This window comes from Vespa velutina, chromosome 1 (assembly GCF_912470025.1).
Source record: "Vespa velutina chromosome 1, iVesVel2.1, whole genome shotgun sequence".
In the NCBI taxonomy this organism is placed as follows: Eukaryota; Metazoa; Arthropoda; class Insecta; order Hymenoptera; family Vespidae; genus Vespa; species Vespa velutina.
Genome location: NC_062188.1, coordinates 11323761 through 11338995, shown reverse-complemented (window position 1 = coordinate 11338995; position 15235 = coordinate 11323761). Strand labels below are relative to the sequence as shown.

Sequence of the window (15235 nt, the reverse complement as noted above, 5' to 3'; positions counted from 1 at the left end):
TATTTCGAATTAACAAATTTTATTATAAAATTCATTTCAACGTTTAAATGTTCTAATGTTCAGATTCCAATATTCTTATCGATGATTTCTTTTTTTCTTCGTTTTTTATTTTCCATTTGCTTACCCAATAGATAGATTGATCATACGCCATTGAACGACTAGCATACTGGGTCGCGTGGCTTCTACGCGCGTCTAAAAAGGAGCCGAGATTTCTTGTTGGGTTATCCGCTTGCACCGATCCTTTAAGAAACTTTAGAATTTGCCGGCGTATTCGGAAGCAATACGATGGTAGATCGATATAGATAAGCGCGATCGCTTATAATTTTTCTGTATTCTGTGCTCAGGTATTAATAAAAATATCTCAATTTCAAAATTCTACATTGGTTGGTGCAGTTACCGTGCGTTGTTGAAATACTATCGATAAAGTCGTTAGATTTGCAGCTCGTCAAAATACCAAAACGATGACGAAGGTTACGAACACTGATTATTTTTTTCTCATTTTTCCGTCTCACTCTCTCTCTCTCTCTCTCTCTCTCTCTCTTTCTCTTTCTATTTTCCTTCTCTCTATACTCTTTATTCGATCGAATGCGAACGTAACGAAGCGAGACATCATCTCTGCATGATTAGGTTGTCGCTGATACGTCGGCTTCGATAAGGGACTACCCGATCTAGTGTATTTATGGGCGAGGACATTCCTGCATACGTTAACCCAAATATAAGCGAGAACGAAGGCGTAATGAGTTGTTCATTAAGAAAGAATGTATCTCTTTTCTATGGCAATCAGGTGAGTCTATATAATTTAAACAGCAATAAACTCGTTCGTCACAAGTGAGACATTACGTGTACTTACTTTATGAGTTCTAAAGGAAAAATACGAAATAATACTAGCAGAGTTTGAGTTAAAAACTTTTGTCCCTTTGCCGATTGAAGGAATGATTTCTTCTATATATATAATCTCTTTTCTTTTAAATGTCTTCGTCTGTTGTTGTAATCGCTCGAGGAATTCGTTTCTTATATTAATTAGCAAAATATGTCAATCGCGTGGACGATTAGCTAGTCTAGAGCGTTTTATCTGTTGAATAAAAATATTCGGGTCATGTGAACCGGCAACTGGCAACAGTGGACCTTGGATCGGTGGCTTCCGAGACAGAGGCTGCTCCCTTCAGCATACCAAGACAGATCACCTCTTTTTTTCCCCTTCTTTCCTCCCTCGGTTTTACGCGCACCTGTCCAGCCAGGATGGACGGTATTCTGATCGCTCTACTCCCTACTTGTGGCTCCGCTTCTCTATCTTTCTTTTTCTCCTTTCTTTCTTTTCTTATTTCTTTTTTAATCCGCTATATAGATATGCTTCTAGAAACCGCAAGTGCATCTAACAAAATGCGTCAACGTCGTATTACTCGGACGTTTTCTCTTCTCATCAAGAGTCAACGATTAAAATTAGATAGCAGACTCGTTTCACACTCTCTTATGCCTGTTAAACATAGATTAAAAGAAAATTTTACGTGATATCGACTATTAAAATTTTTTTAAACAAATAAGATGTACGAAGGAAGTGCAATGATGTGATTCAGATAGATATAATGTTGTTAATGAAAGAAGAGACATATGATTTCAACTCATATCAGAGAAAGAGAGAGAAAGACTGAGAGAGAGAGAGAGAGAGAGAGAGAGAGAGAGACAGAGAAAGAAGGATAGGAAGTCGGATGATAAGTTTTTCACTCGTTGTAAGAGGTCCTTTCGATAATGGAAGAAAGTTAGAAGAGTGATCGTATCGAAAGAGAGTATGAAACGTCGTTGTCATCCTTCTCACCTTCCAGCTTCTCTTTTGACGTTCCCGGGAGAAATCTTTAAACATATTTTCATGTCTCTCGCGAAGTGCGGGGGTTCGAGGACGAAGGAAGAAGAGGAGGGGGAAGTTGCGGCGTCTCTGCCGGATGCAGATAGCGACGTCCGTGTCATACAATATGTGGCCACGTATGGGTGCCTACACAATATCCCCTTGATGGTAAAGGCCATATAAACTGTACGATAGGACGTCGTATTCGCTTATATAATATATTGCTCTACAGATGGTCCCTTCTCGTCTTCGCTTTGGAATCGCGTTCACTCGTTCGAGTTTCGATCCCAATAGACATCCGAGACTTATCTTAGACCTCTCGATTTTTTCTCCCTAAAGAAGAGCACGTTCTCGTTGATTCCAGGCTGAAAGGCATATTTAGCGTGTCGCAGTTGTATATCGACTGAATACAATCTCGTGGAACCGATGACTCTCACGGATTTCTTCTTTTTTTTTGTGATGCATCTTTAAAAGGTCATCGATAGAAAATCGATCGGAGATGTTCTAACTCTGAAAGTACGATGATAATTTTACTAATTTCTCTTAATAATACATAATGGAAATTTTCAAGATATAAATTTCGAATAGATAGTTCGAGTATGAAAGGAATTGAATATATTGGGGTAAAGTTAATTGATCAAATTTCCGAATATTTGAAAAGTCGTATGAAAAAATAAAGAACAAGAGAAAGGAAGAGAAAGATATTTTTTATTAATAGTAGAGAATATCGATTGAAGGTGGTTCGATCGTATGTAATCTTAAGTAAAGATAGGCGTGAAGAAACGCGAGGCGATAAGAGCGTATCGATAAATCGAAAGAACGAAAGTTGAAAATGGTGCGGATGTTACGTTGCGGAGCGCGTGTCGCCGCAACAATCGCTGCCAATGCTCTGCCTTCTCTGGTCTCGTTACGATCGCAATCACGATCGCGCTGCCCCGACCATTCCCATTTTGCTTCTTTATCTGTTACTCTGACCAATAATAATGGTAGATAGGCGTGGCCTCTTCGAGATTTGTTATTACAATCACATTCTGGGAGTGAGAGCATGAGCGTGATTAGGCGAAACCTGAGTTCTCTACAAATATCGTTTCCATTACTTGTTCGCTGTTGTTTAAAATGATCGTCAAAAAATCATACCAATTAAGGCAAGTTTGTCGAGACCATGTTTTATACGATTATTCATTATAAAATAAGAATTATGAAGAAATAGATATTAATTATAAATAAAAGTATTTGCGCAAAGAATGTAACTAGATATATTTTTTAACTTAGTTATATTTTTCTCAATTTCAGAAAACAAAGTACTGTGTTCGTTCAAATAATTATATTGATACTAAAGAATTATTTTTCGTATACGTCAAGGAGAATGTGATTAATTACGATGCATGGATTCAAATAATTGTATTAATGAAAAGAAATGAAAAATATCAATATTGATTTGAAATTATTTCAAGTAACAAAATTTGTAATCGGCTTTTCATAGGATAAGAAAATATCTAGTACAGGAGATGTTACTCGATTGATGGTAGGAAGGAAGAGTGTAGACAACACTCGGCCATTAGGACACGTAACATCCTTCGACGAAGGCTGCCTGCGGTTTTGCGATGAAGAGATGGTTGCTTTGCAAGGTAGATGAATACTGCTTGAGCTCTCAAGAATTGCACGTTGCGATATCGTGTTCGACTCGTAACGTATCTACGCTCCATTCTCATTATTATAACTTACTCTCTTTGCATTTCAATGTAATCGCGTTTCGTTTCTTGATTCTCCTCCTCTCTGCTTTTTTTCAATTTCTTTTTCTTCTTTATTTGATCTTACTCGATTATGTATCACGTCGAAAAGTTTAATAGGCTGATGGATTATGAACTCAAAAAAGCTTTTGACCATACTGACGTGTGTGTGTGTGTGTGTGAGAGTGAGAGAGAAAGAAAGAGATAGAGAGACAGAGACAGAAAGAAGATGAAGCCGTTATTCAAGAAAGCTTGCTGATAATTGCAAAAGAAATCGCCCTTGGTAAATTTACTTCAGTCGAACATTCTTAAGTTGAAAAGGAAGGAAATGTTGATCGATTCAATGCGAAGAAAAGATAAAAATCAAATTTTACACTCCGATTCTTTTAACGTCGAAAGTCTTCAAACAAACAAATACGTAAATAAAGCAAGTTGATTTCCTTTGCGTAACAGATTTCTGATATTATTTCCAATAATTGCGAGAAAATGATTCGATAGAGAAAATCTTTCAAATCTGAGCTTTGAGATATCTTATATATCTGATCGAAAATCACGAGGTATCGTTAAACGTCAACAGGCGATATCCACGTGTATTATTGCCAATTATGATTCGATCCAGAGATAAATTTATGTATCTACGTGACAGATGTATCAAGCTTAACGAATGTAGAAAGATGTGACTTGAGATGATTCCGTGCTCCTTGTTGCAAATGTTAATAATACGCGAAGAGAATATCGTTTGAGATTGAAGGATGGAGTAGGGTAAGGGATATGAAGAACAAAGTTAATATCGTTATAGATGTATATAAACGTGAGTATATATTTACTTACATGTATATATGGTACATAAACGAGTTACCAACTCTTTTGAGTTACGCGACTAGTGTATCCGCGAGTAGCTAGAGAACGGAATAAAGATCAGACAAATATTAACGACGTGCAATGAATGTGCCTCGTGTCCGGTTACGTGCTAATGTGATTTTACATGCCGAATGGCTTAACAGTAACAACTTTGTAGTATCCCGTTAGGTCGTACCACGTATTACGATCACGGTTTCGATCGTTAAACAAAGTAAAAGAAAGGAGTGCATGCACATAAAGGAGCAGTCGTAACGACCACCGGGATATAATGGTTATAATCTAAAAGTAATAAGAATAATTTTGTTCGATGCGGTTAAAGCGGATGGGAAGCCGTGAAGGGGATGGTTGCGATATCGACGTCAGAGATATTGAGAAACTATGATGAGCATCAAGAACACAAAATCGTATTCTGAATTAATACATATACATACAGACATACATCTTTAGTTTCCATGTAATATTAATACTTAGTAATTATGACTTTTAGTTCTATTTTATAATGAACTAAATATATAAATACTAAATATATAAATAATTGTATAATGGAACATTTGTAAATAGTATGCGTATTTAAAGTAATTGGTAAGCTTCAAATAATAAAGATTTTATTCAATGAAAAAAGTTCGTTTACATTTGTGCATCCTATCAGTGATAAAAGAATAATTACATTATAAAACAAAAAAATTATAATAAAAAAATATTTATATAATGAATTATGATTTTTATAAATCACAACAAATAATTTTTTGGATATTTATTTTTTTCAAGAGGGAGATTTTCAAGTCGAGTGGAAAACTTGAATCTCGAAGATCAATTGTTCGAAAGGTCGGCCTTCGCATATAGTAGCAGATATTTATATACATATACATACATAAGTTCATACGTATATACACATACGATATTTCTGGCATTTACGATGAGATCCGGGAATGACGAAAACCTGTGCGCACGAGTTTTTGTCAATATGCGTGGCGAAGCAGGTATAGAAAAGAACAAAAACCACGATGGGAAGTCGTTAGACGGAACTCTTGCTCCTTGAAAATATAAAATGTTAGGCGATTAATTGCTCTTCTAGCAATTGATATCTCTACGAAAGCTAGTCTCTGTAACGAATGAAGTTCAAAATAAACCAATAAAAAAAAAGAGTAAATTGTACCTACAGTTTTTACATTACTTTTAAAAAAATAAAAGGAAAGAAAGAAAGAAAGCAAAAAAAAAACGAAATGAGAAAAAATAAGGAAAACAAATGTATGAATGAAAATAAATGATTCTATCAATCTTTCCAAAATCTCAATGATCAATCGAAATTTCTGATCTCTTGTGTTCCTCATGTCTTTCGAGCTTTTATATCACAAGCTGAAGCACCGAAGATGTCGAAAGAAATTTCCGTAGACGGTTCTGAACGTATTACTTCGTTTTCTACTCCTTTTCTCTCTCACTCTCTTTCTCTCACTCTCTCACTCTCTCTCTCTCTCTCTCTCTCTCTTTCTCGTTTGTTTTTTCTTTTCTCCAACCACTCATCCAGCCCTTCTTCCTCTTCGAGTCAAGATTCCGCTCTGCTCGCGCTCGTTTGGTCCAGCCCAGCATCAGGTCAATGCCCTAGTGACCAACGCACCTTGTTCCTCTGGCTCGTCCGTTCATAAGCCGTACGTGTGATCGCCTTCGTCCGCTCACGTACATAAGTGTGCGTATGTGTAGATAGTATCGTTTCTCTCTTTCTCTCTTTGTGTGTGTGTGTGTGTGTGTGTGTGTGTGTGCCTATCCATACGTGTATGTGTACGTGTACGATGAGTCGATCCTGCGTGAAGTCTCTTGGATAGTACACGAACATTTTGCTCTTCTGATATTTCTTGATGAGTGTGCGCACTCACGAGCACACTCGCGCGCACCTATCTTCGTAAAAAGAGAGACACGCACGTTCACAAGCGCGTGCTCGATCTAGGGCAACGAAGCCCGCGTTGGAGAGTACGACTTTTTATCATCCACTTAAGCTAGCTGAGATCGAGCGAGATCCTTAGAGAAGAAGGAAAAAAAAGAGGAAAACGCCCCATCGAGACGTTGGGAAAAACTTAACTCTGACAAGTACGAAGCGCGTATCCGTCAAATTGAAATCGTGACACTTTGAGATCGGAGATATACGGAAAAAAGAAATCATTTTTCTTTTTGATTATTTGGATAAATATTCTTTAATCATGTAGATAAAAAGATATAAGCGGTGCAATAGTTATACTGAAGTAATAAGCAATGAGTTATCATTTAAAGAAAATTTGCTTTTTATTATTTGAACATAATTTCTAAAGAATCAACTCGTATTTTGATTAGTAACAAATTAAATGACTCCGCCTATATATTCGTAGTCCTATCAAGAACTTACCTCGATTTGAACTGTCGCTAAAATTTCAAAAGCGGATACTACGAGTAGTACGTAGACTGTTGTATGCGTACTTCTCTCTCTTTTTCTCTTTATTTCTATCTTTCTGTCTATGTACTATAATAAATATGTGTAAGATCTCAAACTAGTGCACTTGTCTTCCGTTTGGATGCAACGAGCGATGCAAGGAGCGTCCGTATTATACGACGCGACTTGTTCCTTTTGTCAGCAAGGGATCCCAACAGGAACAGGATCGTGATCGAGAAACTCATATTCGCGAGGAAAGAAAAGGAAAAGAATAATAAAAAGAGAGAAAGAACATATCTCGATCGTATTGAATACAGGCACTCGTAAAACGAATGTATAAGGAATTATCTTAGATTCGCTTTAGCTATGAAAAGAAAAGCGATCCGCGCAAACGTAATCGCGAAACCGCAAGATCACTCTCGGAAAAAGGCAATGGCGTAGATACTATGTCGTTATCGAAGCTACGTATGCGGGGGCGTTTCTTAAGTTTAACGAGACCGACGATCCGTCTCTTAATGCATTGGCGACGGCTACAATTTTATTCAAATATTTTTACGTAACGTACAATTATTATCACATGTATCTATGTAATATATAAATATTGAGTGTATCTGTATTTTATATATATATATATATATATATATATATACTTTACATAATTTATATTATATATAAGTATGTTTAATGTATACTATTAATTAAAAGTTATTAATAAAATGTGTACGCGACTAAAAATGATATTTATCGTTTCCAATCACCTATAAATAGATCATTAATAAATCAATAAAATAATTATTAAAAATGATTTAATGAGTGTTGAATTTCCTATAAATTCAATATGGCTGTAACAATCAAGTAATGATTGATTACGAATGTTGATCCCAAATCATGACCGTTTCGGACGAGTTCTGATACGATTACTGATTATTTATTTTTTCACGTCAATGATAATTCTCTCTTCTCGCAATTTACAATTTTGAACGAAGGAAGAGAGGAATGAAAGAAAGAGGCAAGGTGAAAAGAATGAAAAAGACAGTCGCGTAAAATGAATGATAATATAAACGTTAAAAAAGAATTCATACGAACGAATTTTAAAAATTCGTAGTAGATAATCGATCCAAGATTTTTCCTTTTAAAGATGGCACCGTCACTATATTAAAAATTATTGTTAAGAAGAAGAAAGAGAGGGAATTGATTTTGAGATATTCGTAAAACAAATTTGCGAAAAGGGTCGAAGATGTCTACGCCATTGCAAAAAGGAACTAGACACAGGGTGGTCGAAGATTCCTCGTACATCAGACGATTCCGAGCGTTGCTCCGGCACGTAGATAATCTGCAGGTTTTACCGTGCATTATACTACAACGTCGAAGGCGTCTCCTCCTCCTCATTCTCTTCTTCCTCCTTTCATGCAGCCAATGACACAGGACACGAGGGGGACGCGAATTACGTGCCGTTTCGTGTCCATGCGAATCCCTTTCCATTCAAGCTTTTAATTTCAACGGTATGCCGCTTCTTTTATTCCTTCTTTTTTTTTTAAATTAGATTTGATTTTTTTTTTTAATCAAAAGAATATACGATATATTTGTCATTTATCGCAGAACATATTCGTTTGTTAGATCAATTTTAATACTTTAATTTAATATTTTAATTTTCTTGCTTTCTTATCATTTATCTCTTGTTTTAATTTCACTTTAATTCGAATTATTTCACATGATCAATGGTATAAAGTAATTTCTATTTTTTCATTCTGTCATCGATTAATCGAATAAATTGAAAGACGTTCCATTCGTTCCAAAGATTCGCTTTTTTAAACGAGACGCTCACGATTCTAAGCTTAGATTATAAATGTTTTCCTCGTAGCCTCGTCCAAATCGTTATTCCATCCAAGTTGATTGTGAAACTACTTTGTTGCTATTCCCGATTGCACGGTGTTTCTCGACGAAGTTTACATTCGCATTTGTACGGCTATTATATGTGAGAGATCTCTTTCAATGAGCTTTTATCTCTCACTCTTTCTCTCTGTGTATAACTCGCTTTGCTAATAACGCAGTAGTCATTGAAATCGGATGTAGTATAGAGAATCACGCGAGCGGATATGATTAATGCATGAGAGACATTTTTGAAGAGCGGAGTGAATTAGTAGACATGCCGTACTTTCTAGTCGACTGACAATATGAAATATTTGATTATACTCGTTCCTTTTTGAGATCATTGATCGAAGACAGAGGTGACACATAAAGGAGAATTCGTAAGAGAATTTCGTTACACGCGAACGACGTATAGCTAATTTATCTATCTATTCCCTATTCCGGTTCTGTCGCACTGTCCAATTTTTATTTCATTTATCGTTTGTTTGGAATCTTGTTGGAAAAAAAGCATTTTATAATCGACGATGAACAAGAATTCTAATCGTTCGATCGACAAGAATTCTTCCAAGAATCTTCGAAGAATCGTTCCATCACGATGTCCGACGTATAATTATTATCGAAATGATCAAATAAGAATGATAACGCTATGTTAAACAATTATAAATGAAGCTTCCAAGATTCTCATTGCACATATATCGCAGTCTCCACGTAGAGATTAATGTATGTAAGTACTAAAGCATGCGTTGAGTCCCGAACGCTTTTCACTGCGTAACGTCCATCGTATTCACGATGTCGGGCATAATTACTTGGCAAGATTTAATCGATGTGCTTCGAGCTAATGAAAAATTTTTCAGTGCGTGTGCCGCTATCGATAAGAAGATATTATCTCTATAACAGTAAAAAATATTTTTGATCTCTTTATTCTTCGTTAGATATTGAAAAAAAAAACGGAGGTAGTTTAAAAATATTGTAAATATAATAAATATATTGATATAATGTAATAACATATAATGTGATAGTAATTTATAATACTACTACTAATAATAATTAGTATATATTATTAGTAATAATGATAATGATGATAATAATAAGTAGAATACACCAACAGAAGTGATTATATTGAAAAAATAATATCTACATATCGTCCTCATAAACAAACACAAACTCATGATCATCATATAGTCATATTACAAATACATACCATGTTATAGAAAATATACTAACAATCCTATAGTAACAGACAAAACAAACACAATACCAACAGTTTAGGTATCATATTAATATACAAAATAAATAAGACTCATTGACATAGCCATATCCAACGACTACAACATCAAGAGCAAATACTTTGAAAAAATGAAGAAATGCACACGCTAGCTCAGAAAATCAGAAAAATATGAAAATAGGACAAAGTTATAATAGTACCACTCGTTATATCGACCATAGGAATAATAACACAAACATTCATTTAGAACCTACAGCTACCTGATACATTTATTCATAAATACAAAAAACAGTAATATTAAATACAACAGTAATAGTTAGAACATTCCTGCAATAATTACATTTATATGAACTTAGATTGTACGATCAAAGAGGAAAAAGCCTCTGTGCGAAATATACATATATAATATGAATAAAAAAAATACCAATAATAATATACAACAGTTTGAACAGTTTCGGTTAAATTCAGACATACGGATCTATTAAAAAAATTTATATTCTAAAAACATGTAGCATAGATAGTACATTAATTTAAACAAAATTAATATCCTCCTTTCAAATTGATAGGAAAGACCTGTTTAGAAAAAAGGAAAACCATCCAAGGTGAAAGTAAATCGATGAAGATAATAATAATAATAATAATAATAATAATAATAATAATAATAATAAAATTATTGCATGTAAAACGAAAAAAAGAAATATAAAATATTAAACAATGAAATCCTTTAGAATTTAAACCAACAAGAAACATATAAATATAAGGGCATTCAAGAAAACAAGGATAGAACACAGAAACAAAAATTAAAAAATTAAAAAAGAGCAAGATAAACCTCCATACTTAAAAACAAAATAAAACATATGCAACATATTCAAAGCTATTAATATTTTTACAATAACAATTTTAACATATTCTTTCAGCATAGTAAAATGAACGAATACAAATCTGGAAGAAATAAATGGAATCAATAGATTCCAATTAACAAAAAATAAATAATTCCCAATTTGCGTACTGAAAGAATAATAATAAGCAAAAAAGAAGGAGGAAAAGGATTAATGAACATTAAAGATTTATATGTAGGACAAATAGATATACTACTCAGAAGAGCATACACTGCACAAAGCAATAGTAGGTAAAAGATACACACTACTTAACCTATCGTAACTACAAGTTTTACGAAAAATAAAAAACATAAATTAACGAAAGAAATTAGCACAGTTAAAAAAATTGATATATGAAAGACATTATACAAACGTTAACGATGATAATATCAGTAAAAGTCTAACATAAAAATATTCGCAAAAAGGTTATTCGCAGAAAAAGGGATTCGTAATAGCTTTACGGGACTAAGTAATTGCCATAAAAACTACAGAAAATATATAATGAAAAATATAACTATAAAAGATGATACATTTAAGCAATGTCATCAAACAAAAAGCAATAATCTGTATCTACTAACAGAATGTAAACTAATAATAGAACGGGTTATAAAAGTAATATAGAAAACGGGAAATAATTGACCAAGCAATAACACAAAAATATAATTTAAATCCAAACGATACATCATACTAAATATATAAATTACAGACAATAATCGGAAACAAAAATTACAAATTATACTAGGATAAAACCATATGCACGGACAAAACGATATCACATTACTGATTACACTACACAAGATAAAAAGCAAAAAGTCACTTACTCTTAAAGATATATCAATATCAAGAGATATAAATATATTAAAAAAATACAGAAAAAAGTAGAAAAATATGATCAACTAACAATAGAAGTGTAGAGAATATGACAATAAAAGTATCACATATCATCTGACTCAGTTTGGTTTGAACACAACATTACGTCAGAATTCAAACGGCAACCATTTTAAAAACATGTGAAATAGTACGGAAATTTTTAAATTAAGAATATGCATGCAATAGTAACATCGGAATAGATCCGGCAAAGTCTGTTTATCAAGATAATCCCACCTGATGAAACGTTGGGCAAACATACTTATATAAACAAAAAAAAAAGAAATAATAATAATAATAATTAGTAATAATAATAATTAATAATAATAATAATAATAATAATAATAATAATAATAATAATAATAATAATAATAATAATAATGATAATGATAATAATAAAGTGTAATAGATAACAAAGAAGGTGAATGATTAATCTTTGATACGAATAGTTTTGTATTAACAAAACGAATAAAATTAAATTTATTTGATACTTATTAACAAATATATAGGCTTATAATAAAGTTGTCATCTTGTGTTTGAAGTTATTGTGTTGCTTCGACATAAATTTTGGACGAACATTGACGGCTAAGGATAAGATGTTAGATCGACACGCGGAATTACTCTTATTGGCTTCGTCTTTTCTCTTGCACGATGTACCATAAATTGCCTCATTAAGTGTATCTATTTACGCAAAGGTATAGAGAAGAACTAACATTTTTCTCGATGAAATGTCGAAAAAGATTTTAACAAAACTCTTGATGTTTTACTTTATTTAATATGTAAACCTTCGCAATTGTTCTAAGGAATCGTAAGAACCGTAAAAGCAAAGAGGAATATATAAATTAATTTTCATACCCTTTTTCTTTTAATTTATTTGTAATAGAAATGTTACTGATAAAATGTAATTCAGTTTTGTTATTTCAAAGTCGATGAAATAAATAAAGAAAAAATAAACTATTATGTCACCAGAGTGAATTAATGTTTATGTTTATAATTAATTAATTTTCAAATGAATAATGAATCTAATATCCAAATGTCGCAGGATACTAAAACCATCTGTTGATTAAGTTGAACTCAAAATCTCTTGTTATCCTCGTTGCTGGTTCAATACTCTGTTCGAGATATAGAGATCTTACTTACCGACTATATTACCGACATTTGCTTTTTATCGGATGGGTTTACGCAGCTGAAATTATAGATCCCTGCATTTACCTCTCGAAACATTATCTGTATTATCTGAGGAGTAAGATTTATAACGTTAAATAAAATGCGTGTTTAACTTTCATGTTAAGCAAAGATTATTTTCTAGATATTTAATATCTAATACTTTAACAAAAGCTATATTGATTAAGTTTCTTAATTCTCCTTTGTAGCCATTTTACAACGTTACTTGAGACCTATAAGAGGACATCAATTTTGGAAGGAAAGCCGGTCGTACCTGACGAGTGTAAACCGGTTTTACAACAGCTACTTTAAATACGATTAAAAATTATCATGCGTAAGGATGCTTCAATATTATAGCGATATCACGGTGACGATCAAGAAAATTTGATATTTTAGGTTTGTAATTTATCGAAGAAAAAGGAAACAGATAAAATTAAAAGTGCTTTGATAATACGTCTAATCTAAGAATGATAAAACAGCAAGATTTCATCATATATACGTATCACAATAGGTCATATATTAAAAAGAGTTTTCTGTCCTTCAAGAAAACACCGATTTGTATCTAACGTCATCGACACACGTATTAGATACTATCAAGGTTACTGGATATGATATTACCTCACGCCGATTCACAGAAGTTGTAGGCCATGAAGTCGCAATAACCTATAATTTGTAGTTATTAAGCTAAATGAACGAGCGTTCGATTCTGTGAATGGCCTGTTATAAGACTTTTGTTAATGATTGTTATATAGCGTTCTTTCGAAACGATTTAATGCGTTGCTTGAGAGAGAGAGAGAAAGAGAGAGAGAGGGGGGGGAGAGGGAGTCAGTGGGTTATTCCAAGCTCAACTATAATTACTGCCATTTCGTGATACTTTGTTTAAAAAAGTTTACATGATAAAAGAAAAATCTCTCAGCTGTCAAACGAATGGTTTACAGAAAAGAACTTTTACGTTGAGCGATTCTTCTCGAAGAAAATAACATAATTCCCATGTCAAAAATGATTTTCGTCAGATTTTTCGAATTTGTGGAAGCTCGTAGGATCCATTCTTTGAGATAGATCTCGAAAAGAAAGACGAAGGAAACATTAAGTAAGACAAGTGAAATTTCCTTCTCCAAGGAAATTAAGATGTGCGACAAAGACGTAAAGGTTTTCCGTTTCTCACGTAGGAAGGCAGAGAATTCCACGAGAGAAGAAGAGTGATCATTAATCCGTCAGTATAGTGAAGGCGGAGGCGACGGTACGCTTGGATGATCACGCGAGTAAAACAGGACGAATATAAGAGAGAAACACCTTGTGATTAACGAAGATTCCGAAATATATTTGGTTTATAGATGATTTTCTAGTCATTTCATCACTCGTTATAGGATTGTAATTCAACAACGTAAAGAAAAATCCAAGTATTACTCACAGTGTAACATATGTATCTATAAATTATTTTAAATTCAGACAATTGGAATTAAGATATATATTATCTATATATATCTATAATAAATATGAAATACGTATGTACTTCGTTCCGTGTGGATTTATTCAAGGTGAATAATTGATATTAAATGATTAATGTATAATGTTAACATGTAACTTTTCGAAGAAAAAAAGATAATCAAATGCCCAAATGACAAGGTGAATTATTCGAGATTTTCGAAAAAGTGGAATATATATCAAGGAGTTCATTACATGATTGTAAACAATTCAATAAAAATCGATAACACACGCTTATTTATAGACTTTATTAATGATTTATCCAAACCAAATGCAGTTTAGATTGAAATAATTTGAATAAAAATAATTGTATTTGACGACTGAACTATGCCTATATATGTATGTCTTTTTAAAGCAAACTATCCGTCTTAAGATCGTTCGCGAGACGGAAAAGGGCGTGTAAGAGTCGAGAAATCGACTCGAACTTGCTCTTGAGCCAGTCACGAAAGAAGGATCGACTCGAAGGATAGGCACGATCGGACCTCTTGCAGGAGTGGAACGCATAAACGCTGTTAATGAGACGGTTCGTAAGTCTTGCCCTGGTAACTTGGTAACGCGAGAGAGGTTGAGAACCCTAAGGTGGCTCGTGCTCGATGATGACCTCTGACCATGAATACCGAATAGTGAGACGAGGCCATGCTTGGGCACGCGAGGCCCAAGACGTTGCCGCAAGGCACGCGCAGGATCCACTCCTCCTCCTCCTCCTCCTCCTCCTCTTCCTCCACCTTTTTCTTCTCCTCCTCTTTCTACTCCACCTTCTTCTTCTCTTTCTCTTCCATCTTCTTTCTCTCCTCTTCGTCTTGTCTCATCGTTCTGACATTCGCTCCTTCTCTCTTCTCCGTTTTTTGATACTTGTTTCTCTCTCTCTTTTTCTCTATCTCTCTCTCTCTCTCTCTCTCTCTCTCTCTCTTTCTCTCT

The 15235-nt window shown here is 33.7% G+C and overlaps 1 protein-coding gene across 3 annotated transcripts in view; it reads right to left on the bottom strand.

Annotated features, from left to right (window-relative positions):
- The window catches only part of LOC124951151 (transcription factor AP-2-epsilon), a 139823-nt gene that overhangs the window by 61179 nt on the left and 63409 nt on the right, over positions 1–15235 (bottom strand). The gene's annotated exons all lie outside the window — the stretch shown is intronic.